This window comes from Crotalus tigris, unplaced genomic scaffold, assembly GCF_016545835.1.
Source record: "Crotalus tigris isolate CLP2741 ecotype Arizona unplaced genomic scaffold, ASM1654583v1 scf7180000017590.881132, whole genome shotgun sequence".
NCBI classification, from domain to species: domain Eukaryota; kingdom Metazoa; phylum Chordata; class Lepidosauria; order Squamata; family Viperidae; genus Crotalus; species Crotalus tigris.
The window spans coordinates 443,741-470,514 of record NW_024096496.1 but is presented as its reverse complement, the minus strand read 5'-3'; the positions used below and the strand labels follow the sequence as shown (position 1 = coordinate 470,514).

The following is a 26,774-nucleotide window of genomic DNA, read 5'->3' as shown; positions in this document are numbered from 1 at the left end:
TATGAAATTCACACAACCTGTCCTGGCCCACCAAGACCTGTTTGATGGCAATGATATGCTGAAAAAAATATGTCTGTGATCTCATTACGGTATTAAAATTCAACTACCAGTCCAAACGGTGTTTCCAGACACTTGTAAAAAGGCTGCCATCCTATTCCCGTTTTAGACCAAAATAGCATAGACTAAGAGTGGAAAGGATACAGTAGTTTGTTATTGCATTTTTTTCTTGATCTAAACAAAAACTGAGAAATGAAGAAGCTGGTAAATTTAGCAGACTTCTTAACTTAGGAAAATAAAGATTATTTTCTCAGGTTTTCCATTTCAGCAATACCTGTGACATTTCAACACACTTGTGATTTGATTTGTTTGAAATAATGTACTTCAGGCTGGCAATTTTTCTGTAAGAATAGTGCTGGATAGTAAAGTCTTATTCCATGAAGATAATCTAGAGAAAATAGAATAAAATATCATAATGAGCAGACCTCCTAGGGGTTGTGTGTCTGGAAAGCATCAGTGTAGCAGGAGATTTAGAGTGCTGCTGAGGAAGAAATGTGCTGATGAAGTGATAAAAATGCTTTTGACGTAACAAAACTAGTTTTATTTAATATGACACAGAATATTGATGAGGATTCAGTTATGACCATGAAATGCATACAAGTCAGAATGTTTAAGAAACAGCTGAGTGAGCTCCAGGTGACAAACATCTGGAATGACTCAGTAAGACATGAGTTCATTCTGCTATTAAGAATGGCAAAGCACCAGCCACTATACGTTTGGGGGGGTTGCCCCCTAGGGAAGGGGTAGGCAACCTTGGCTTTTTTATGACTCGTGGACTTAAACTCCCAGAATTCCTGAGCCAGCATTCTGGGAGTTGAAGTCCACAAGTCATAAAAGAACCAAGGTTGCCCACCCCTGCCCTGAGGGCTATAAGCTATTTCTAAGAATTCTGTTAGAATAGAATAGAATAGAATAGAATAGAATAGAATAGAATAGAATAGAATAGAATAGAATAGAATAGAATAGAATATTAGAGTTGGAAGGGACCTTGAAGGTCTTCTAGTCCAACCCCCAGCTTAGGCAGGAAACCCTATACTATTTCAGACAAATGGTTGTCCAATCTCTTCTTAAAAACTTCCAGTGTTGGAGCACCACAATTTCTGGAAGCAAGTCGTTCCACTGATTAATTGTTCTGTCAAGAAATTTTTTCTTAATTCTGGGCTGCTTCTCTCCTTGATTAGTTTCCATCCACAGCTTCTTTTCTGAATATATTTTATTAATGTTTTAACATAATCATCTTAATATTTGGTAAACAGCGTGTTGTCTGGGCTTATATTTAAAAACAGTCAATAACAATTAATTTCTATAATTCCATAATCCACATAGTAGCTTTCTTTGATTTTCTCTTCTTCCAATAATATTCTCTTTTATCAATTTTGAGTTAGTACACTTCTTAGTATTTTGATAACAATTGAATATAAACATGTTTTGGCTTCCTGTTTGCGATCGCAGTGCCAGCAGATGTACGATGAGAGCGCTCTCTCTGCCGTTCGGTTTCCCTTCATAGGAAGACCCTGGAAAGGGTCGAAAGTTGCCCTGGAGAGTGACCACCACTGAGGAGGACCCTTGACAAGATCGCGGAAGGGCAACAGCCCTTCCGTTTGATCCGAGGCAGCTCCTTTGGACCTACGAAGAAAAGATCCGCCATCAACACTAAGCTGTTCCAGCCAAAAGCCAAAAGCACTACCAAGCACAATGAAAGCAACATGGAGGAATTGGGTGAAACCTTACCTTACCTTTCTTGCTTCCCAACTACTTTCCTGTAAAAGCCTTTGGAAATTCTTTTTCCCCCTTCTTAATTTGGTGGCTTCTGCCTACCCTGGGAATATAAAGCTATGGAAAATTTTTTAAAAATAACAATTAAACTAAATGACTAAATAATTGGACCAAAAGGTTTCTATTCCTACAGAGACCTACTATTTAACCTATCTGTTAAGCTGGAAAAAAAAGAATATGTCTTTTTTTAAAAATCGAATAAAAGCCTAACTTGAGTTTGGGAAAAGGTTCTACATATTATCGGGGACATCTTGTGGTGAAATTTGGTACAGCAAGTGATTTTTTTTCTGACTGGGAGACCTGGGAGACTAAGATTTGTCCTTGACACTATCAAAAAAAATAAGAACTTGAAACAGCTGGGTGGTGAAAACAACTCTCTATAGTGGAAGTGGACATTTATTGACTTTTATCAAAAATAGCCTCCACTAAAGGACTATCTGTAAACACCACAGAAATGGAGGAATACTACCCACAACGTAACTACAAACTTATACTTGAAAAAATATTAGAGGCTACTGAGCTAATGAATTCCAGACTGAAAGATAAAGGCACCACCTCAAAGCTACAAAATGCAGCCCAGATTTCAACTGATGAACTTACAACTCAAAAGGTAACAGAAGAAGATGGAATTAATACTAAAGTGGATTTACCACTTACAGACTATGGATTGTGAGGAGAAATTTATAAATGTAACCAGAACAATTTATAATAAGCAATCAGCCAGAGTAATGATAAATGGAGATATGACTGAGAAGATCAACATTATGAAGGGAACAAGACAGGGCTGTCCCCTATCTCCACTGTTGTTTGTTCTGACATTAGAAGTATTAAATAGACGTATAAGACAAAATAATGACATAAAAGGGATGAAAATTAAGAGGGAAGAATATAAGCTACAAGCATTCGCAGACAATTTAGTATTTATTTTGGAGGAACCATTAGAGACAGGACTGTATTAACAGAACAAATAGAAAAATATGGTGAGATAGCTGGGTTTAAAATTAATAAAGATAAAACCAAAATGTTAGTGAAAAATATTACTGAAAAACAAAAAAAAGAACTGGTGGGAAAATTAGATATACAGATTGTAAAGAAAGTAAAATATGTAAGGATCCACCTGACAGGAAGATGCACAACAATTAAAGAGGATAATTATCATAAATTGAAAAGACAAATTGAAGTAGATTTGGATAAATGGAAAAATGTACAACTATCATTAATGGGAAGGATTGCGATAATCAAAATGAATATATTACCACGATTATTGTTTTTGTTTTCAACAATACCAATAAGATTAGATAAGAAATATTTTGAGGGGCTTAATAAAATAATCTTGAAATATATTTGGCAGGGAAAAAAGGCAAGGATTAATCTAAAAATGTTACAAGATACAAGATTGAGAGGTGGGTTTGGTCTACCTAATTGGGAATTGTACTATCAGGCTGCAGCATTATCATGGATGAGAGAATGGATCTTACTGAGTAATACAAGATTATTGACATTAGAAGGACATGATTTACCATTGGGATGGCATGCTTTCATATGGTATGGAAAAAACAGAATACATAGCTATTTCCAGAGACAGCATATAAGGAATTCTTTATTTGTGGTCTGGGACAAAGTAAAGAGAAAGCATTATTTGAAGATTCCAAATTGGGTCTCAACTATGGAGGCGCTAATACACCCCAATATGTTTAACATGGGAAACATTATAAGATATAAAGACTTACTAACAGATATGGGGGAGTTGAAAACCAAACAACAATTAGAGCAGTGGTTCTCAATCTGTGGGTTGGGACCCCGTTTGGGGACGAACGACCATTTCACGGGGGTCGCCAAACAACGTAGTCCGCCATTTTTTTCCCCCTCTTCCTTAGCTGTGCTACTCCCTTTTATTCTATTGGCTTTTGAAAGCCAATAGAATAGACTCTCTTGAATAGAGTCTAATTCTATTGGCTTTTAAAAGCCATTAGGAATTGTCCAGGCTGTCTCTGCCCTGCTGAGCCTGTCAAAAGTCCCATTCTGCAAATGGTGCTGCACCAGTTGAGTAGTCCTCGACTTACGACCGGTTGAGTAGTCCTCGACTTACGACCGGTTGGGGGTCACGGCATTAAAAAGTTTGAGAACCACTGAATTAGAGGAACAAAGAATAAAGATGGATTGGTACATGAGAATGTAGATATGAAAAAGATGTTAAAATCGATGGTGTTAATTTGGGGACAACAGAGTTAGATGAAATACTCACAGGCACGGAAGAAAAATGGATTAAAAATGTATAGTTATCTACTACATATGGAGTTAGAGGAGGAACAAGTGAAACAGACAATGATAAAATGGACAAGGAATTTTGGATACACAATTGAATTAGATAGATGGCAGCAACTATGGGAAAGAAACTATAAATTGACAATGGCAACTGCGTATAAAGAAAATATGTACAAAATGTTTTACAGATGGCACATGTCTCCAGAAAGATTAGCTAAAATGTTTAAGGACAGGTCTATGAAATGTTGGAAATGTCATCAGATACCAGGTTCCTTCTACCATATGTGGTGGACGTGTGTAGAAGCTAAAACTTATTGGAATATAATTAGAACATGGATAGAAAAGATGATACAACAACATATAGAACTAAGACCAGAAATATTCCTGTTGGGTATTTTATCAGGGAAATACAATAAAGAGAAAACATATTTAATTAGTCATATAATTATGGCAGCCAGGATTGTGTTTGCACAAAATTGGAAAGCACTGAAAGCCCCCCCCCCCAGAGGGAGAGGTGATTGGGAAAATACTGGAATGTGCAGAAATGAATAGACTAACATTTACAATTAAAGATAAGACAGAGTCAGACTACTATGAAATCTGGGGAACTTTTTATGATTGGCTGAAAAGAGAATACGGTTAAAAGATTGTTAACATCAATTTAGATGGAAGAAGAAGGAGCAGATAAGGAGGGAGACCCAGGCAACAAAGTATTGAATAACTGGAGGTTGTATAAATATTTATAGAAGTATATACCAAGAAGGTTAGATAAATAGAAGTATTAATGTAAGAGAAAATTAATTTTATTGTATATAATACAGATAGGGAAATTTGGAGAGAGGAGTTGCTCGGACATTACCCCTGAATTGTATCTGAAGAGGGATGACAGGGAAGAAAGGAGAGGAGAGAGAAAAGAGTAAAGGAGGGGAGAAGGAAGTAGGAAGGTTGGAGGAGAAGAGGAGAAGGAAGGAAAGAGAAGAGGAGAGGAAGAAGAGGGAAGTAGGGAAGAGAAGAAGGGGAGAAAGAAGGTAGAGAAGAAGGAGTGTGGATACAGTGAAAGGGGAAATGGGTGAGCAACACCAAAAGTTATGTGTATGTATTTATTTCATTTTATTAAAAGTATCTTATATATGAATGTAAAAAAAATGTATGTTAACATCTGATAAATATCACAGTATATGTATGGGGGAGAGTTTGGAAAAATAAAAAAATATTTTAAAAATAAATAAATAAAGTGGACTTTAAAGAACACCAGCTACAACCTACTCAGCTGATCTATGTGCCGCCGAAGAACGCGGCCGTCTTCCAAGGACACTTCATAGGACAAAGGTCCAGAGACCTTGCAGACCACAGCTGGTACCCAGAGATGACCATGTCCGTAGTTCTGAGTCCAAACCGGAGCAACCATTTGCAGGCTTCTCAGTGCCCGTGGATGCAACACCTGAGATGCCACCCTGTCTGGGTGCAGTCTGTCCAACTTAGTAATAGTTCAGCAGGGCTCTTCCCGGTGGCTGTGCAAGGTGTGGTACGATGTGCAAGAAGAAAGTCTGCTAACCTGTGATGCCAGTCACCATAAGTCAGTTTCTTGAGGGCATCCTTGGTGGTGCGCACCATATGCTCAGCCATTCCGTTGGTGGATGGGTGGAAGGGAGCCGAAGTTGCATGGTGGATCAGGTTGGCCTGAAGAAAAGCCTGGAACTCAGAAGAAGTGAATTGAGGACCGTTATCTGAAACCAGAACATCTGGAAGACCATGAGCTGCAAAAATACCTCTCAGCACCTGGATAGTCTTGGCAGTAGTAGTGGAGAACACAGGAACAACCTCTAGCCACTTGGAACCAGGAAGAATTGCCCCTGAAAGGGCCCAGCATAATCTATATGTACCCTAGACCATGGGTTTGAGTTTCCTCCCACCTATGAACAGGGGCCTGAGGCATTTCAGGCCGGGACTGTTGGCACACATGGCACCCATGCACCTGGGCCTCAATGGCTTTATCAAGGCTAGGCCACCACAAATGGCTGTGCGCAAGCGCTTTCATCCTGACTATCCCAGGATGTCCCTCATGCAAAGAGATTAAGATTCTAGACCTCAATGAGGCTGGGATTACAACCCTACTGCCGTATAATAAGCATCCCTTGAAAGTGGACAACTCATGCCTCTTTTGCCAGAAACTTTGGAACTCAGTATCAGGGCACGTGTCAGGCCAACTTGACAATACCCATGTCAACATGCGTGTAAGTGTGTGATCAGTGGCAGTTTCTGCAGCCACATCCCTAGCATTTAAGGGAGACTCAGGTAGCTCTTGAATGGATAGAATGTTAACGGCTGGAGCAGGAGCAGGCTCCAGTATTGGCAGGGATAATCTACTCTGCATCATGCAGATGCCCCATTTCCTTTCCAGGTTTGTGAATCAATGTGTAGTCATATGCTGACAGGAAAATGGACCATCTCAGCATATGAGGAGAAAGGATATGTGGGGTCTGTTTGGTCATGGTAAACAACCCCAGCAGTGGCTTATGGTCAGTGTAGACCGTGAAGTGGCGGCCGTATATGAAATCATGAAGTTTCTTAATGAGCCACAATGGCCAGCGCTTCCCTGTCAATCTGAGCGTAATTCGCTCTTCAGAAGACAGGGTTCTGGAATAATAAGCCACAGGGACCTGTGTCCCATCAGCCATCAGATGGCTAAGAACTGCCCCTACTCCATACGGAGAAGCATCGCAGGCAATGCAAACAGGTAGTTGCTTATTGAAGTGAGCTAGTACAGCATTAGAAGAAAGCAAGGCTTTAACCTCATTGAAACTTTTTTCATGGACCTTAGTCCACTGCCAACAGGCTTGTTTGTCTAAGAGCCTGTACAAGGGCTCAGCTATTGCAGCTTTATGTGGCAGAAATGCATGGTAAAAGTTAAAAGCCCCAAAAAGGCTTGTAGTTCACCCTTAGACTTAGGGCTTGGGGCCTGCTGAATGGCCTTTAATTTAGCGTCAGAAGGATGAATGCCTTGAGCATCTATCCTGAATCCCAAAAGTCAGTAAAATTGACTCCTATCTTACACTTGTCCTTTTTTAACTTAAGGCCTGCTCTTCTAAAACGAAGCAAGACAATCCTTAATCTCTCTGCCAAGTTTTGAGATGATTCCCCTGCAATGAGGACATCATCAAAATATGGGCAGACTCCAGGAATACCCCTCAATGTGTTCTCCATGACACTTTGGAATATGCCAGGGGCTACATTCACCCCAAATTGCAATCTCTTTACTTTAAAAGCTCCTCTATGAGTTACAATTGTTTGAGCTTCAGCAGCTGCCTCATCAACAGGCAACTGTTGATAGGCCTGTGCCAGGTCAAGTTTCGCAAAAATGCGCCCCCCCTTTAGGGAAGCCAGAATATGACTTACTACAGGTACTGGATAGGCATGTTGCTGCAGTGCCTTGTTTAGTGCGCACTTGTAGTCTGCATATATACGTATGTCCCCATTAGCCTTAAGAGGCATTACTATGGGGGTTTCCCAAGGACTAGAATCTACAGGTTCTAAGGTGCCCTGCCTGAGCAATTTGTCCAGTTCAGCATCAATCTTGCCTTTGAGGGCAAAAGGTACCCTCCTAGGTTTGACCCTAATGGGTGTTATGGAAGGATCTAATCATAATGAAACTGGAAGCCCCTTATAGGATCCAAGCTCAGAACTAAACACATCTGCAAATTCCTTGCAAACTTCTGCAAGACTTAACGTTTGCAAATGGTGCAGCCCCATGACCTGGATTCCCAGAGCCGCAAACCAATTGAGTCCAATAAGACTCGTACGTTCACCCCCCAACAACCAACACATCTAAGAGACCCTCAAAATCCTTGTACTGTACCTTAAGGGTGCCTCCCCCTTAACACACACCTTAGAATTTTGAAAGTCTATGAGTATCACGTTGGATGGCCTGAGTTTAACTCGAAGGCCACTGCTGCTACAAATCTTCCTGAATATGTTGATGGAGAGAGCGGACCCAGTGTCCAATTATGGAGAGAGCGGACCCAGTGTCCAATTCCATGGATAAAGGAACCCCTGCAACGTTACTTTAACCTTCCACTCCTGGCTCTGCACTGGGGGGGGAGGAAGGCTATAGAGTGCATTCTGAGGATCGATGTCAGCAGCCATTACTGACCGCTGAGGAGGCCATTGATCCCCCATCTCAAGGTTCTGCAAGTGCTCCGAACAGGAAGTCATGGGGAAGGGGATCACCCCATACACCCATACTTACTCCAGCCAGGGAGTCACACTGGGGGTATCCACATTATTCACCCATAGCTAGTAACACTCCAGGCAGGGAGACTGACAGGGGGTATCCACACAACTCACATCCTGAAGAGAACTGGCAACACAGCACGGGAGCAGGCCAAATTCCTCAATTGCTCCCAGAAGGAAGTCCTCTGTAAGAGGGACAAACAGAGAAGCTACTTCTGATTCTGGCACCTCAGGCATGACCTTGGGGTCCACTGGATACTGGGGCCCTGTAGCCACCCCTGACTATCCATCTTCTGACCCTGGGTTCGAGGGACAGTGCTCCCAAGAAAGGTCCATTGTGGATCTGGGGACTACCACCCCTCCAAGGGATGTTGGTTTGAGTTCAGAGGGCACAGCCAACCAGCAGATGGGCAGGTCAACCAGGTATTTGGAGCAGCAAAGCCCTGACCTACTGAGCCTGGCAGGCAAGCAGGTAGGTCAGGCAACAACACCAGGGTCTCCTGAGGCAAGTGGGCAGCAATGTCCTGGCTCACCCTGCCTGGTGGACAAGGAAAAGGAACCAGCAAACTCTCCCGGTCCGAGGAGGTCGCAAAGGGCCAAGTGCCCTCCCAAATATCTTTCAGACTTTGTGAAGTTGCTGTCCAGCTACAAGGGGTACAACCCTTAAGGTTATTAGTTAATAATGTATTTTGTTTTACTTATGATTTTGAGTGTCTTAGTTGACAAAACAAGGATAGGAACTTGTGGGTGGAGGCAACCTCAGGCACTCCCTTCCATGCTTGAATGTCAGGAAGTTTGACACTCTTCCCAAAAATAAGAATACTGAAGTGTCAGGATTGTTCCAAGCTAGGGGGGAGGGGTGTTGTGTCCTGAGCCTGCAAATGCAGGCTTGGGACGTTACAATGGTCCCGGGCCTTGCAGAAGCTGTCCGGGACCAGACTGAGTGGCGCCGGCTTTGCACGCATGCGCAAGGCGCAAAAAGTGCCTGACTATGTTGCCATTATGTCCGGGGATCTGGGTGTATAAAAGAAGGCCTGCGTGCCTTTGCTCGTTGTTGGGGTTTTGACTAAAAGCACAATAAAGAGTTGTTCTGTAGAAATGTATCTTCATCATTCACCATCGCTTCGAGGACTTAACAGTATTCTATAAATATTAAATGACAATATGTTTCTAATAGCCAAGATATCTTTATTTATTTAGTGGCCACAATCGTGCAATTCCATGCACATAAAATGTCAAAAGAAGATACTGTGTTCTTGGTGCTCACTTGGGCACATTTTACAGGCATGTTTTTAAAGAAAAATAATTTTACTCACATGTACAGGCATGTTTTTGAAGAAAAATAATTTCACACACACATACTGTGTGTGTGTGTGTGTGTGTGTGAGAGAGAGAGAGAGAGAGAGAGAGAGAGAGAGAGAGAGAGAGAGAGAGAGAGAGAGATTATTTTTCTTTAAAAACATGCCTATAAAATAAATAATAATAACAACAACAACAACAACAACATAAAAAGGATATGGTATTTTTTATATTTTATATGCTTGGAATTTATATATAACATATGAAAGTATGACCTATTACACAATTTTAGTAAGATTTTAAACATAACATACAGTCCAAAGCACTATGGAAAGATGAAAACTATAGAAGTTATGGTTTGGGGAGTCCTTAACTAGCTGGGGCTTTGGGAATAGTGTCAATGCATCAGTAAAAAAAAATTGGCATTACTTGGATCAATATCCAACTTTTACCTTTTAATTTTCCTTCATGGACAGCCTGCATTTTACCTGAAAGCAACTGCTGTAGCTCAATCAGTTCATTATTTTATCGCTATCTCTCTCACACATACATATAATGGATGCGAGGGCATCCATGGAGAGAAGGAGGATCAAAACGTCAAGAGGCTGCTAGTACTACAATTGCCCTGCTCCTTCTTTCTCTGCACTGCTTTCTAAACAAGGGGCAGGGCTCTGATAGTCCTGTCTTTTCTCTTGAATAAGCTGAGGAAGGCATTCAGTTGACCATCACTGCAATACATTTGTGTTCCTGAAGCAATAACAAGTATTATGTCGGCCTCTGTAACTGGCCTAGAGGCTGCTGCCAGCATAAAACTATAACCTTGCAAAGACATGTTTCCTCTTTAAGGAGGTGTGTTTGGTTAAGACCATTCTGCTCAGCAAAGGTCAAGGTGCTCCAGTTGGTGGCACAATCAGCTGAATTTGTTTATTTTCTTGTAACTCTGAATCTGCTGAAATTGTCCCAGGTTCTTATTATTTTTTGTTTTAGGACTTTTTCCTTGTACTTTGCACTGATGCTCTTTCTAGTCATGAAAAAAATCAAGTGTTTTCTCACTACATAATACATTGTCAACTCTCTGGGAATGCAACTTTACTTCCTATGTGGAGGGGACCTGGTGGAAGGAGGATGCTCTGTGTCACTGTTGCTGGAAAATATTGTAGGAACTTCTCATTCTGGGATGTGGCTAATCATCTACCCTTTCTTTTAAAGTAAAACAGATGATACTTTAATTCACAAAACCTCTATGTTCATATTCCTCATAAGTATTTCTTCTTGCTTCATGGTAACTACAGCTAAGTACCCAATTCTTGCAACAAATAAAAATAAATTTGCATGATCCTTGCATGTTTTCACATGGAAAGTTGCCTGCATTCTATGTCTACGCTCTTTTTCATTCAAATGGGTTGTCCGTTTCTTTTTTTTATTGAAAAGTTTTATACAAATTTATTATTACAATACAATAACCCTCCCTCCCCCCCCACTCCAACCCTCCCCCCCTGACTTCCCAGAGCTGATTACAGGGTTAAAAATAAGCAAACAAATTCTAACTAAGCTTATCCAACTATACCAATAACCAAATCCCTAAAATACTTTAACTCAAATACAAACAACTCCCAATTTAAACTATAAACTAATCAAAAACTAAATGATACTTTCTAATCCCATATTTATTCTGTACAAAATTTATCCATCTTCTCTACACCGAGATGTATCTTTCTTGTGAATGATCCTTCAAATAGGCAGAAATTTTGGTCATTTCTGCTAAATTAGAAACTTTAAATGACCATTCTTCTATGGTAGGCAAAGAATCTTTCCTCCAATATTGCCCAACCAATAGCCTTGCCGCCGTAATAAGATTCAACATTAGAATAGTTTCTTTAACATCACAATCTTCAATAATACCTAACAAAAATAATTGTGGTGTAAACTTTATCTTTCTATTAAAAATCTTCTGAATGTTCCACCAAATCTTAATCCAAAAAGCTTTTATATTTCTACACGTCCACCAAATATGATAATAGGTTGCATCTAAGCATCCACATCTTCAACACTTAGGCTGTAAATTAGGATACATGCAAGACAATTTTTGTGGATCCAAATGCCACCTATAAAACATTTTATAAAAATTTTCTTGTAAATTTTGAGCCTGAGAAAACTTCACATTCCCAACCCAAATTGCCTCCCATGCATCTAGTAAAATCGGTTCTTGAAAATTTTGGGCCCATTTTATCATACAATCTTTGACTAATTCCATCTCTGAATCCAATTCCACTAATACATTATAAACTCTCTTTATATGAGCTCGACTCTGATCTCTAATTTGTTTTATCAAATTCTCATTTTCTAAAGTAATACCAACTTTTTGGTCTAAACTCAATCTATCTAACAATTGTCTATACTGAAACCAAGAGTAAACAATATTATCTTGCCTTAATTCATCTAACGATTTTAACTGCCAATCATTCCCTTCCAATTTAAGCAATTGGTTATAAGAAGTCCTATCCAACTTCACACCTCTCGATATCCCCTCTACTGCGTGTCCAGGAATCCCTCAAATTGGCGTTTTATAATTTAATCTATAATAATATTTCTTCCAGACACGCAATAAAGTAATTCTTAAAATATGTGATTTAAAAGCCCTATCTAGTTTCTTGTTATAAATTAAATATGCATGCCATCCATATAATAAATCCCATCCCTCCAAAGAAAGTATATTTTGATTTGTTAAGTCAATCCAATCGCTAATCAATGTTAAGGCCGCAGCATCATAATACAATTTCAAATTAGGCATCTTAAGTCCTCCTCTTTCTCGTACATCTTGTATAATCTTAAGCTTAACTCTTGGTTTTTTCCCTCCCCAAATAAATTTATTAATACCCTTCTGCCATTCATCTAAATTAACATCTTTCTTCAAAATAGGTATCATCTGAAACAGAAAAAGAAATTTTGGTAGAACATTCATCTTAACGTTTCTAAGAATGTGCAGATGTGGTGTATTCTGACTGTTGCTCACTGTTTTGCTGTTAACTAGTTTTCACTGCACCCCCTCGGATGGACATGAAGAAATTCCAAGGCAGGGAATAAGGATGTAAAATTTATAGAATGAAAACTATCACATTTTTTTTCAAATATTATATCATGAATTTTTATACACACACACACACACACACACATACATACATACAGTGGTGGGATTTAAATATGTGAACAACCGGTTCTCTGTGTGGATGCCAGTTCCAGAAGTCCATTCTGGGCCTGGGCAACAAAAAATTAGCTACCGGTTCTGCCAAAATGGTGCAAACTGGCTGAATCCCACCACTGCATACATATACATAACTTTTGTTGTTGTACACGTAGATGTTCATCTCTCACCAGAAGTCTGAGTACATTGTAGAAAGTAATGAAATATTCTTACTTTTTCTAAAATGGTTTTCAAAAGTGATCAGGATTAGTCTGTATTAACCAGGGTCTGATGGCCAGATATAAAAAATACTTCATAGTGCTGTGAAATGTTTGATGCTCATCTTCAAAATCTAAAGCATATAAAGTTGGGCAAATGAAATTTTTCATTACATTTCAGCCAAAGTTCTAAAAATTTTGTGAAATGTTGCATTAGTGACTTGGCAGGGGATTTTAAATGTCAAGCTATAGAGATGATGAAAGGTATGGAGATTTCAGAGCTGAAGTAGCACAACATTTTCAGTTGTTTCTCTACTTTCAATTCATTAACAAAGGAAGCATGAAAAACCACAGGGAGTTTTCCAAAGAAATTGACAATCACAACCAAAGCTTCTGATGTTACAAAATCTATTTCCAAGTTTGTTTTTAATAAAAAGGACTTTAATGAGAATACAACTAGTTAGTACATGCAGAGATGATGCTTCAGTGATACTTGCCTCTCACTCTGGATTTTATACTGGTGAAAGGAAGAAAAAAAATCCAGCCAAAGCCCAGTTCATTGCATATACATAGACAAACATTGCTTGCTAAAACTCTTCCAGATATCCTGTAATGCATTTAATTTAGCTATTTTTCCTTTCACACAATGATTTTCCAAAGGGAAAAAAGGTTTGCATGATTATTCAAGCCGAAAGCTGAAGTGGACATTTTCCTCCAGCAACAAAAGAAAGAAGAGTTGTATCATGTACTTACACACCAAGTATTCCACCTTCAGTGGCATATTTGACCGGCATTTCTGAATCTTTAATTTTAAACTTGCAAGGAAACAATACTGCAAGCATTATAGCACACCACAATGCCATTTATTCGGGGAAGTGGGAACAGCCTTGGAAATGTTGACAACTACAGTACCTTGATTTTGGTCTCTGTCAAGTGCCTATGGAAAAACAAAATAGTGCTTTGCAAGATATCCTTGAAGACAAATTCATTTGCTATTTCCAGATAGCTTTTCTAACCCTATTCACAAATTAGAGATATTGGTTTACAGCCAGTTATGTTCAATATACCACAAAATTTTAGTATAAAAGATAATTTCAAAAATTCTGTCCTGGAGCAATTTTAGATAAAGTGTTTTTCAACGTACTAACAACGTGGCACAATTTGACATGAAAAAGATATTCAGGTCCTAACATGATTTCTCTCACATTCTATCCATGAGGTGTTAGTGAGCAGTCTGCAGTGACTGGCCTCCTAGAACACTCATTGTGTTGACTTGTCTTGTATATCACTAATACTCAAAGTTTTTAGCCAATATGTAAATTTCTGATTGAAAAAAAAAATCTTTTAAGGAAGTTTGTATAAGATAGGTTTCTAACACCCTTATTGTATATCTCTGTTTTCATACAATTTTCATGATATGGACTAATAGAACAGAAAAGCAGATTAATTTTTCACTTCAAATTTGACAGCATGACATGTATCAATAATAGGTTGAAATTTCTATATTTCTATACAAGTAGTTCTTGGCTTACAACCATTTATTTAACCATGGTCCAATTTATGATGCCCTTGGAACAATGAATTATGACCTGCAGTCATACCTACAGTACATACCATCACAAATTCTCACACCACCTCCGGGGTCACATGATTCCATTTGGGCTCTTGGCAACCAGCTCACATTTACAACTGGTTGCAGCATCCTGCAGTCACATGTTTGTAATTTGCTATGGGGTTTGGGGTGGGCTTTTTTTTCCATCTTCCAGCAAAAAACAGCAAAAAAAAAAGCCCTTTGGGAAGCTGGATTTGCTTAATGACCATATGGATTTTTTTAACAGCAATAGTGACTTGCTGACTATCATCAATATGGTCATAAAATCAGGCCTGATCACACAGGAACTCACTTATGTACCCCCTTGATTCATGTTAAAAATTTCATGATAAAAATTTCAGTCCCAATTTTTGTCATAAACTGAGGATCATCTGTAAAGTACATTGGGATCAAGCATCATTGTTTATATAATAGCAAAATAAATAACAGTTATCCCTCAGACTTAAAGATGCAGTTCATGATCTCCTTGCCCTGAAGCTCTCACATTGTACAATAGCCTGGAATTGTTTCATGCAGGTTAGAAAAAAAAACACTAATGGGTTTTTTCATTCTAATTCTCATATTCCTGTATCTAGTTCAATAGGTTTAATCTGTGATGCTTTGATATGGTTATTAAGTAAATCTCTGTGGTTGTTACGTGAATCGTGTGGTTGTTAAGCAAATCTGGTTTCCCCTATAGACTTTGCTTAGCAGAAGCCAGCTGAGAAGTTCACAGATGGTGATCAAATGATCCCCAGGACACTGCGATCAATACATACTAGTTGCCAACCACCCACATTTGTATCACATGATTGTAGGGATGCTGCAACAGTTGTAAATGCAAGAACCAACCCTAACTTTTTTCAGTGTCATTGTAACTTCAAATGGTTGTTAAATGAATAGTTGTAAATTGAGGACCACCTCTACTCCATTGAAGGACAGGATTATAATGTGCCACAAAGGTTATAAAAAGTTATTCCTTTGAATGAAAAAAGCAAATTCCTTAGAATGTGTTGTGGGCAGTTGTTCAAGAGAATCTGCCTGTTTTTATTCACTGTTGCTCAAGTTCATCTTGACAGTATATGTACATGACTTACAGGGAAGAAAGAACATGTAGAGCTCTCTATTCCAGTATTTCTCAACCTTGGCAACTTTAAGATGAGCGAACTTCAACTCCCAAAGCAAAGCTGGCTGAGGAATTCTGGGAATTGAAGTCCACAAGTCTTAAAGTTGCCAAGGTTGAGAATCCCTGCAGGCTTAGAATATCAGCTTTTGCCGGTTTTGTAGCCAGTTCAAAGGCCAAAGTAAGAAGAAGAATCATATCAGATGTTGATATAGTCACTCTCAGATGCTAGACCTTATCAGAACAATTGACAGGGTAGTCTATTTTATAATAGGAGCGGCAATACCAACATTGTTTCTCGTATGAAAGTGCTCCATGCGGCCTACCCAAGTACTTTTTGGAGTTCTGTTGGGTCTCTTTGAATCTCCTTATACAACATCATATTCACCATATAGTAGTGCAACAATGACTTCAGACATCTGTGGACTCAAATCCTCATTCAAAAAAACCCATCATGGATTCTATCACATATGAGACATCCCTGTTGTTTTCTACAGTTGTTCCCTTCAAGATTCTGAAATGAACTGCTGCCAGGCATCCAAGAGGCTATGACAACTCATTCAGCTTTCATGGGTCTGAGTGGGATTTGGCTTTGTCTTCTTTCTCCTCTTTCGAAAATAAGATGTTTCTCAGAAGGAAACTTAGCAGCAGGGCACTATAGTTGTGTTCTTGTTCCTTTTAAAAATGTACATACATTGGGGACCTTGTGTTTCATGCTACAAAAACTGTAAATGGGTTTCAATCTGTTAGGCACTCCCATTAGTTTAATGCCATCTGACTTTTTAAAGCATATTTAATTGATAGTCAAGATTAACTATAGCAATCCGGGGGTAGATAGCATCTCCTATAACATCCTGGAAATCTAGGTGTGTCGGGAGCAATTCTATTAGTTTGTTTTCCAATAAAGGAGTGTTTTTGTTTCTGGCCACACTTCTAATATCAGCCATTGTTGGAAACCACCCAAGACCTGCTCATCAACATTCCAAATGGTCTAAAAAGATCCCCTTCCCTTGTAATGAGGGAAAATTAATGAGTAAAAATTAACTTTCTCCGTTTCATGCATATTATATTTTCCATGAGCATAATTAAAGCCCTTTGAATCTAAGACACCATTTTAAAAACGTGCCTCTCCCTCCCTAACATGATCCCAAATCACCATAAGGATACTTTCCCTTCCTACTTACTTGGACTAAAACTCTTTTAATATTTTAAAAAGATTTTTTTTAAAAAAAAAAAAACTGGATTCCTCATGGAGTTGCTCAAAGCAGCCACATGAAATACTAAGGAATCAGGAGGTATCACTTTTGAGAAAGCAGCAAGGGATGCAGGGTTGCATTACATGAGATGCATTTGTACCATTTTAGCTTGCACAGATGGAAATATAGTTCAATGTTTCAACATCATTTGACTTTCACATGTTAAAATATTGATAAGTGCTGCTCAGGATAATGCCCCTGTGATTTGAAGTAGTAACTGGAGCATGATGTTTATTGAAGTGAGATACTGCAAAAGCCTTTAATGAGTGTTTAAAAACACTGGGAATAATTCTCAGCACTAGCCGAGCCTTCATTCTTTTCTCATTCCCTTAGCTGAGCTTTATCTTAGAATTTTAGGAGAGTATAAAAATGGAAATTGGATGACTGATTAACTCAGGGATATGAGCAGCCAATGCCGGATGCAGGAGAGATAGAGTTAGCATAAAAACTGAAAATATTGCAGAAAAAAAGTTGAATATCCAAGCTCAGTGGAAGTGAAGCAGTGAGATAAGTATGAATAGGCCATATGAAAACTGCCATCTAAATATTTATGGGGTTCTTATACTGAAACAGGAGCATTTGGAAACTTAAACAAAAAAAATCCATCATCCAGATTGTTCAAAGCAATCTGTTTTTGCACAAAGCTCAGGCTCCATTTCTGTGATAAGTGATGCTTTGCATGCTATTTTGATTCTGTAGAATAAATTATCAATGCCTGGGAGGCCATAAAATGTGGAATAATGTTCGATTGATATCTTTCAGAGGGAAAGGGACTGAAGGTTTAAAACATTTTCCATAAATGTAAAACTAAGTGTGAGGACAGGCACCTATTCAAATTCACTCTTTTTGGATAGGGCATCAGATTTGAGACAGATGCAGTTTGATTCCCTGTGAAATTGGGTCTTCTTTTATTATTTCATCTCCAAGTAGCTCAGGCTTTTTACTATAAAAAGAAAGGTCTAAAATTATGTAGACAAGTGTTGTGAAAAGATTGAAGAACTTCTGAGAATGTTGGAAAATCAGCAAAAATGATTCTTGGTTTCCTTTCAGTAAGGGCTTACATGCTATGACAAATAGCAGCAAAAAATGTTATATAGTCCTACAAATGCCATTCAGAAATCTTGTACCTGTCCTGGGTTTTAACTCCCTTATGTAGGCTCTCCATATATATATAACAACACACATCATATAAGTCTGTTCACTTCATCTGCCTAATGCAGGGCAAGGAAAAGCTAACAGGCATTAAGCATACATTTGTATTCATATATGCTGAGTGCCAAAAAATTGAGGCCTTTGAACTATGGTGCTGGAGAAGACTCCTGCGAGTCCCTTGGACTGCAAGGCGTTCAAATCGGTCAGTCCTAGAAGAGATCAACCCCGACTGTTCTTTAGAAGGCCAGATCCTGAAGTTGAAACTCAAATACTTTGGCCACCTAATGAGAAGGAAGGATTCACTGGAGAAGGGCCTAATGCTGGGAAAGATTGAGGGCAATAGAAGACGGGGACGACAGAGAATGAGATGGCTGGATGGAGTCACTGAAGCAGTAGGTGTGAACTTAAATGGACTCCAGAAGATGGTAGAGGACAGGAAGACCTGGAGGAATGTTTCCATGGGGTTGCGATGGGTCGGACACGACTTCGCAATTAACAACAACATGCTGATTGAGTTCACACCACACACTAGATTAGACTATTCTATAATGAGATTAAGTAGTATCTGGTTCAGCTTACTTTGCAAAACCCATCCACCATCTTAGTATTCTCCACAAACCAAACAATCACCTTAAGTCATACTGTGGAACATAGCATGTTATGTGAACCCAGAAATTATGTATGATTAATCCAGGTTTAGGGTTAAGTGTATTGTATGAAGTCAGCAACCCTATGATATATTAGCAACATCCATTGTTAGCAAAGTGCTAGTGCCTAATTCCAGCATGTATAGGATCACTAACCAATTAGTGCAAGAACTTGTGCCATGAGCTCAAGGGATGAAGAGACCATTGGATGGCTATGCTTGCAGGATAGTGTGAAGAAAAATAGGACAAACAAGCTGGGGAAACATCTGGCTAGTCAGCATCTGGACATGTGAGAAGAATGGTAGAGTACAAGATAGTCAAAAAAATAGGCATGTACTATTTTAATCAGCTGCAGCAAAACTACAACAAAACACTGAAATATTTTTGTTTGCTTGCTTAATTTAAATATTTATATCCCGCTTTTCCCCACAGAGTTTTCAGTGACTCATAAGAATAATAGTTCAAACATCATTAGATGCTTGTAAGTTCCAAACATCTCCAAGGCCACTAGATTAGGAAGAGCAGATCCCATACAGAAATATTTGGAATTGTGGAAGCAAATGGCAGGTGCACTCACCCAACAGCTGTCTTAGGAAACCTGATCATTGGCAGCCCAACCACAAAACATCTATTTACTCTGAGGCAGATGAGTCCCTCCTGATGAACCAAAAATGCTTTTTACCACTTTGTTTCACTAAATTCTAGACTTGGAAGCAATCTTAAAGGTCATTTAATCCCACCCGATCTGTGCAGAATCCACTGCAGATATCTAACAGATGACCATCTAGCCCAGGCATATCAAACTTGCGACGTCACGTGATGTCGCACGGCGTATCGTGACTTTTTCCCCATTGCCAGCAATGAGGTGGGTGTGGTTTCGGCGTGACGCATCCGGCCCATAGGCCGGCAGTTTGACATGCCTGATCTAGCCTCAGTTTGGATACATGTGGTAGAAAACAGTTACTACTTCATGTAATAGCCTTTTCCACTGATTGACTCCATTTATAGACCAGAGGTTCCTCCTGATTTCAACCTGAATGGCCTTTAACCCATTCATTGTACTCCTAATAAGTCCACTCCATCTTCTGTGTGACAATTCTTCAGATATTTGAAGACTAATATTGCACATCCCTCCAGTTAAGTTTTCTGTAGGCTAAATGTATGCAGATCCTTGAACTGTTCCTCACAAGGTTTGACATTCAAAAGCAAATAAATAATTGCTTTTGGGAGCAGGGAGGATGTAGTGACAAAAATGGATTTCATCAAAAATGGCTACCAAGATGCAATGAAGATAATTTACATATCCCATTTGGCTCAGTCTGTTAAAATCAGATTTTCATTGTCTTTCAGCATAAAAAGTTTGTATGCATTTTGGTAGGACTAGACCCAGATGATTCTGAAGCCAGGATTATAAAACTAGAGGTGCAACCTGATACATCTAGAACTTGGTTAAAAATAAAAGGCTTGCTACAGTTGTGCTTTTATCCGTTAATTCTTAATATTGTTTTGATAAAAAAAATTGGGTGGCATATACATATAAAACACATGGATGGATCCATGGGTATGTGTGAGAGAGGGAGGGAGGAAGAGGAGGAGGAGGAGGAAGAGGAGGAGGAGGAGGAGAGAGAGGGGGGGAGAGAGAGAGAGAGAGAGAGGAGATGGCGCAATGCTATCACACTGAATCTCACTCAACAGAAGACTAGTAGCCAAAACCGATCTTTTACACAGACATAGGATCACACTCGTAAACTTCTTCACTATGTTCTACAGTACCTGCACAATTTCCAGATGAGTCTCAAGGATTGCACCACTGAGAACATAGAGTTCTACCTTGAAGTTGCCAATGAAAAAATAATCATTGCTTCCAGTGACAATGTTAGATTTAGGACACCCCACACTGTATGCCTGGGTCCTTCAGAGGTAATTGTTGCTGGAATTTAATAAAATGATTTATTAAAATCTGTTTCTGTGCAATTTCCACTGATTGATTTTTGACCTACCCTCCAGAGCAATACCAAACTATTCAGCTTTATCTTGTGCATGACAACCTTCTAGATGTTTGAGAAACATTAACCCTTTTTATCTTCTCCAGAGATCTAGAGACCATTGATAGATTTATCCTTCCTCTTAAATAACCTAGCTATTTATAAGCCTTTCAGGAAAGAAAAAATTCAAATGATTATCTTTGGGTGACTTGTTAAGAATTAACAGAATAAGAGAGTTGGAAGGGACCCTCTGCTCAAACAGGAGACCCTATAACATTTCAGACAAAGGGCTGCCCAATCCCTTCTTAAAAAGCTTTAGTTCTGGAGCATCTACAACTTGACCAGTCATCCCACCGGTCAATTGTTATGTCAGGAAATTAATTATCAAAACCATTTATTTCATTAATTTGGTGGTATTTTTCAATATTTGAAGAACGATAATTTTAAAAAATAATATAGTTCTTCTTCTGGTACTGGTGATGCAATTTTATCCTTCAATCATCAGAATAATATGTTATGTTAGAGAAATGTTTGCTTTTGATATTGCTTGCTGGTTTGTAACCTGATCATATTTTCTGCTTCTTATTATACATCTGATAAGGAAAATCTCCATTACAAAAACCCAATCCCCCCCCCAAATGGATAAAACTGCCATTTTATTTAATTATTACATGTGTTTCTTGCCACAGACAATAAGTACAGAAGTGCCTAGATTGGAGAATTATCAAAGCCACACACAAAAAAGAACTCTTACATTATTTTCACCAGTAGATGGCAGCAAAAACACACAGAATAGCATTCCCCTCCCCCCCCCCTTTTTTTTTTTAAGGCCCACAACTGAACAACTCAGCAACCCATACAATTCTGACTCTATCCAATATTTGCTTTTCCTGTTTGGAAAAGGGAAGCTGCAGATGACAATTAGAAGGTAGTGCAATATGCCAGGATACACAAAAGAAAGAAGTCACAATGTCATCAATTCTGAGCAGTTTTTAATATAATGTTATGTGTCCTGTTGCACAGCCAGGAAAGCAAAGCCCAATTCCAAAAGATTTAAAGAACCAAATTGAAGAATCAAGAAAAACATAGTAATGCAAGGAACAAGGGGCTACATACAGATTAGGACTTCTAACGCATTATATGTTACAATATTATCTGAGCTGTTAGAAATGTGTCTTTGTTTCCCAATATTTTGTTTTGTTATCCTGTCTCCTCTTTCTTCCATTGTTCTTTATGAGTTTTTCTGATAATATTTAGATGGGACGACAGGAAATCCCAGGGCTGTAGGCTGGGCTGAGAGGTTAAAAGAAAAAAAATCCCCCAAAGCCACAGTGGTAGACCACTTCTGAACTGCTATCCAAAGGAGTTAGCAGATAGCTCAGCTCAGGCGGGAACTTTGATAGTTATGGGACTCTCCCAGGCAGTTTATGCCACAATTAGCTACATTTCCTGACTAAAGTGTTAAAAAGAAAGCAGTGTGCAGCACAGAAATTTTTCTTGTGATGGTGCCAGACTTAAAGATTAGTTTGGGAACACTGAGACTTTCCATCCTTGTATCTTTGATTTCAGCTAGACTACAACTCCCATTAATTCTCAGACTGCTTGTCTGCCCTGGTGAGAATAGTGAGGTTTGAAGCCCAGTATATCTGGGGAGCAAGTGAATAGGAAGGCTAAAATCCATGAAGATGTCCTTTATGCATGCTGCTAGTGTCAAACGCTCAGTCTTGGATGACTCCAACAGTGTGCCATTTCCAAAGCATTTCAGATAGGGACAAAGTCCTCACACGCAAGTCATCAGCAATTGGTGAATTCCTTCAGCGATCAATGGAAGCCATACTTTCTTCACCCAGCTCTACTCTTCTCAAATAATGACTAACGTTTTGGAAGATATTGACTTTTAACCACCCATCAGGGTTTTTTTCAAACTTGGCAATTTTAAGATGCGTCGCTGGGGAATTCTAGGAGTTAAAAGTCAAGTTGCCAAGTGTGAAAAACACCGATCCGGGGCCTTTATTCTTGGTGTAGCCCAACTTCCGGTGCAACACAATGGTTGATCGTCTTGCTAAGTTTGCGCTCCCTCCCGGACAGAATCTCCCGGGTTCAAGGAGGCGCGTCTTAGGGCACGCGCGCTTCCTCTTGCCCTATGGAAGCAGCGACTAGGGCTTCCGGGCGAAAAGGGGAGCCTTCCAGAACCCCGTACGCATACGTTTTCTCTTGCATACGGGGTTCGGCTCTCTTGGCCGAGTGGGTTCCTTGCCCCAGCAACTCTGACCGGGCGAATGGAATGGGCCCGGATTACCGGAGTTCCGCGACAGCGGACGCTTCCTTGTCAGCCGCGGGTTGTGCTGGGGAATCGTCTATAGGCAACATTCTGCGTTGTCTGTCTGGGCTTCTGCCCTTAAACCGAGCCCCGGCCGAAACTAAGCTTTGCACCCAAAAGGCCCCCGGATCAACCTCTCAGTCTTGAAATTCTGGAGAGCTGCTGGTTGTCACTAGCTGAGTCCGTCACATTTTTATTTTGACCGAAAATTGTATTGCAGCGAGGGTCACAAACTCTTGACTTCTCATGTAGAGCTGCAAAACTCAGTCTAGCTTGGATCAACAGTCTAGCTTAGGAAAGGGCGGGCAATACCGAGCACCTTTTGATCCGGACCGGCTTTCTTTTTTTCGTTTTGATGGGGTTGCTCCACAGGACAAGTAGCTTACGCTGCACCGTCAGGCACTGCTGCGAGATGGGAATCCGGGAACACCAAGCAAGATTTGCTGGGTTGGCACTGCTGTGACTACGGGGAGGGGTCCTAGCCAAAAGCTTGAGGCTGACTTAAAGAGAATCTAAGTCCCCTCCCCACTAAATGAATCAAGAACCCTCCCACGTCTCCCTTTGGATCCAACACTGCAAGCAAAGCCCGAAGATGGTCTTGGCTGATCTCGGCATTGTGCTGCAGCCCACAAACCACGGCTTAGAGCCGCTTGTGGTGGGCGGAGCTCTGGATGGGAGCCGCCTTAACGCCACTCCTTTCACCCCGCAGGTCAAGCCCCGCCTCCGCGTCGTCCATTCCCGGAAGAGGTTCGCTCCATACCCTGCTGTTGGAAATGAAATTGTCCATTCAAATTTACGTACCCACCTTTATTAAGGTAGTAGTAGACGCGAGGAATTCAAGGAGAACGCCTGCTTCTCATGGCAGGTTTCGTCTCCTCTCTCGCTCGTTGGCCAGGATGAGCACTTAGGCAAACGGAGACTATCTCAACTAGCGAGCCGGTTCCCCGAAGTATTGGCGGAGGGAGGGGGGGATCAGAAGAGCGTGCGGGAGAAAGCGAGACGGTGGTCTCTTTCGCTCGCAGATAAATCCACTCGTTCCCAGCTGTTGAAAAGAAAACAATGCTTGGGATCAAAACTAGGTTCCTGTTCAGGAAACAGAAGTGACTACGCTAATTACAATGTTAATAAAGAAACCGATGCTGCTGGTGGTGATTGTCTTCCATCCCAGACCCCCCCCCGGAATTAGCAGTAACAAAGATGAATTTATTACAAAGGAGATCTCTTGGGAGATGCTGGTTGAAGATAATGACCATTATCAAAAAAACAATTTCGAACATCTGAGTTAGACTCGATCAAAACCTTGTCACTCCTCAAAGTAGGAAGTTCCAAAGGTTCCATTTATTGTTGTTGTTGTTGTTAATTGCGAAGTCGTGTCCGACCCATCGCGACCCCATGGACAACGTTCCTCCAGGTCTTCCTGTCCTCTGCCATCTTCTGGAGTCCATTTAAATTCACGCCTACTGCTTCAGTGACTCCATCCAGCCATCTCATTCTCTGTCGTCCCCTTCTTCTATTGCCCTCAATCTTTCCCAGCATTAGGCTGTTTGGGAAAGATTTTTTTTAAAAAAAAAACACCCTGCAATGATTCTTTTAAAAAGCAGCAGCCCTGAATGAGCGGTTGCTATTGTTACTCTTCAATTCCATGATGAAATTATTCACTAAACTGACTCATCGCTATTTTTATAGCATGTACAGCAGCCACTATTCTTAATCTCCTTACTCTGGAAGTAAAAGAGGATACTTTAAATGAAAGCAATGACATTAAAAGCAAGAATTGTGTACGGTTATCCGATTCTCCTACCATTGATGAGATCAACCTTCGTTCCAGCTACAGATCTGCTTTGCTTTGGACCGGGATATTTTGCTGGCAGATATCTACGGTAGAGGCCATTCTCAGTTCCTGGCTTTCCAAGGCAAACCCTGGTCAGTTTGGGGAGAAGCATCGGGGAAGCTTTGCGCGGACCTGGAGAGCGAAGAAGATAACGGGGAGATTCAACAACCTTGTTTCAGAACGAACAGGAATCTGTCCCAAAATGCAATTTATTCCAAAGGAAACCAGCCGCCCGATGAAAACTGGCGACAAATGCAAGCCTCATCACTGCCCTTGCCACAATGCCTGTCTTGCACTTTTAAGGAGACCTTTTCCTTACCTTTAATACGGGCAGTCCGTTTGCTCAGTTCACCAGGCAAAGTCAGTGAATGCTGGCAAAAGGTTTCACCAAATCAACAGGACCGCTTTTTGTTTAATGGCATACTTTGTAACAGGATTTAGGATTTATTTCCATCCTGAGCTGGTGGAGATTTTTAAGATTTAAACCTATATAGGTAGTCCATCCATTCAACAGGCACCTCAGTTTTTTTTTTTAATGTTTCTGAGGAAGGGGGCAGCTGCGAATTGAGTACAGATAACTGAGCAGCATTTAACCACCTTTGGTAAAAGATCACAAGTCAGTTACCCCAGGCGATATTGAAAGCTGATGGAAATGCTCAAAAATTCCCACTCCTTGATTACTGTAAGCTGTCATCTGAACTTGTGAATTGACTGCAAGGAAAATGTTATTTTGTAAGATGGTATCTGAGCCTCTTGAAAAGCTCTTTGGCACAAAGAATATTTTTGTAAGTGAAAAATATAAGAAGAGGGGAACCAGACCTGAGTCTGTGTATTTGCTAGCATGAGGTTGTGTGTTTTCTCCTCTTCTTTAGATGGAACTTTCAAATGAATGTGTTCCCAAAACTAAAGATATCTATTTGTTTTACTAACAAAATTGATATATTTACATTTTGAGAGCAACATAAATAAAGTCCAAACCGATTTTGCCTAATTGCCTTTTCCTGCTTCTTTCAAAAGGGGAGGAAAGATGAACCAACATCATACTTGATTTGAAGATTACACAGGCTTTCTGTTATGCTGTTTCTTGTAATTTCAATGCTGCAAGCGTTGCACAGAAGGAAACGCCACTTCTGAGACTTCCCAAAATGCCTTTGGAACTGGGGTTGCTATTTTGACCGATGTTTACAAAAAAACAGATTTGTGTTGGAAGTTACACAGATATGAGAACACAAATATCAGGGCTGAAGGATTAATTGTGCTCTTTATGCCCCTCCCTTGGTAAGTCAACAGATCTCTAAAAGGATTGGTATACATTTCTAGGAAGAAGTATTATTCAGAGAGTGAGACTTTCCAATTCTAAATAACAGAGTATGGTTATGTGTCCAAAAACAAGAGTTTTAAAAAGTCGTGAGCTGTAGAATAGAACCGTTCAGCTCTTCGTCGTGGCGCCCTTCAAATGTCTTGAACTGAAGTTTACATCGTTCTAAAGCGGGATCGGTTCGGACAGGCCGAATTATTCCCGCCTGGCCGGTTCCAGGAGAGCGCGGCTTTCTAGCCTCCCGGACGCTTGTTGAATTACCTCGCCGCCCGCCCTCCTACCTTCGCAAATCCGCCTCGCGGCCTTGGGCGCACGGAGACACCGAGGGAGTTGCCGCTCTTTCCATAAGGCGCGTCCCAAGGCTCCTGCCTTGGCCTGGGAGAAGAAGGACTCGCCGTGTTAGGCCGCCGCCGTGTTCGCGGATACCTGGGATCTTGGGCTGGGCTGGAAAAGCCACGGCCCCACTCTCTTCCCTGCGCCTCGCCAGGCCAGCCCGAAGAGACATTGTGTGTGTGTGTGTGTGTG

At 40.3% G+C, this 26,774-nt stretch overlaps 1 long non-coding RNA gene across 2 annotated transcripts; it reads right to left on the bottom strand.

Moving 5' to 3' along the window:
* Positions 1-1,327: 1,327 nt before the first annotated feature.
* LOC120317082 lies at positions 1,328-26,774 on the bottom strand. 2 transcript variants are annotated; one of them, XR_005559131.1, is made up of 4 exons: positions 26,531-26,774; positions 24,902-25,063; positions 23,906-24,142; positions 1,328-1,683 (listed from the first exon to the last, which is right to left on the bottom strand). It is a non-coding gene; the product is annotated as an uncharacterized LOC120317082 (long non-coding RNA). The 2 variants fall into 2 exon arrangements; XR_005559130.1 differs by lacking the exon at positions 1,328-1,683 and having other exon boundaries at positions 21,756-24,142.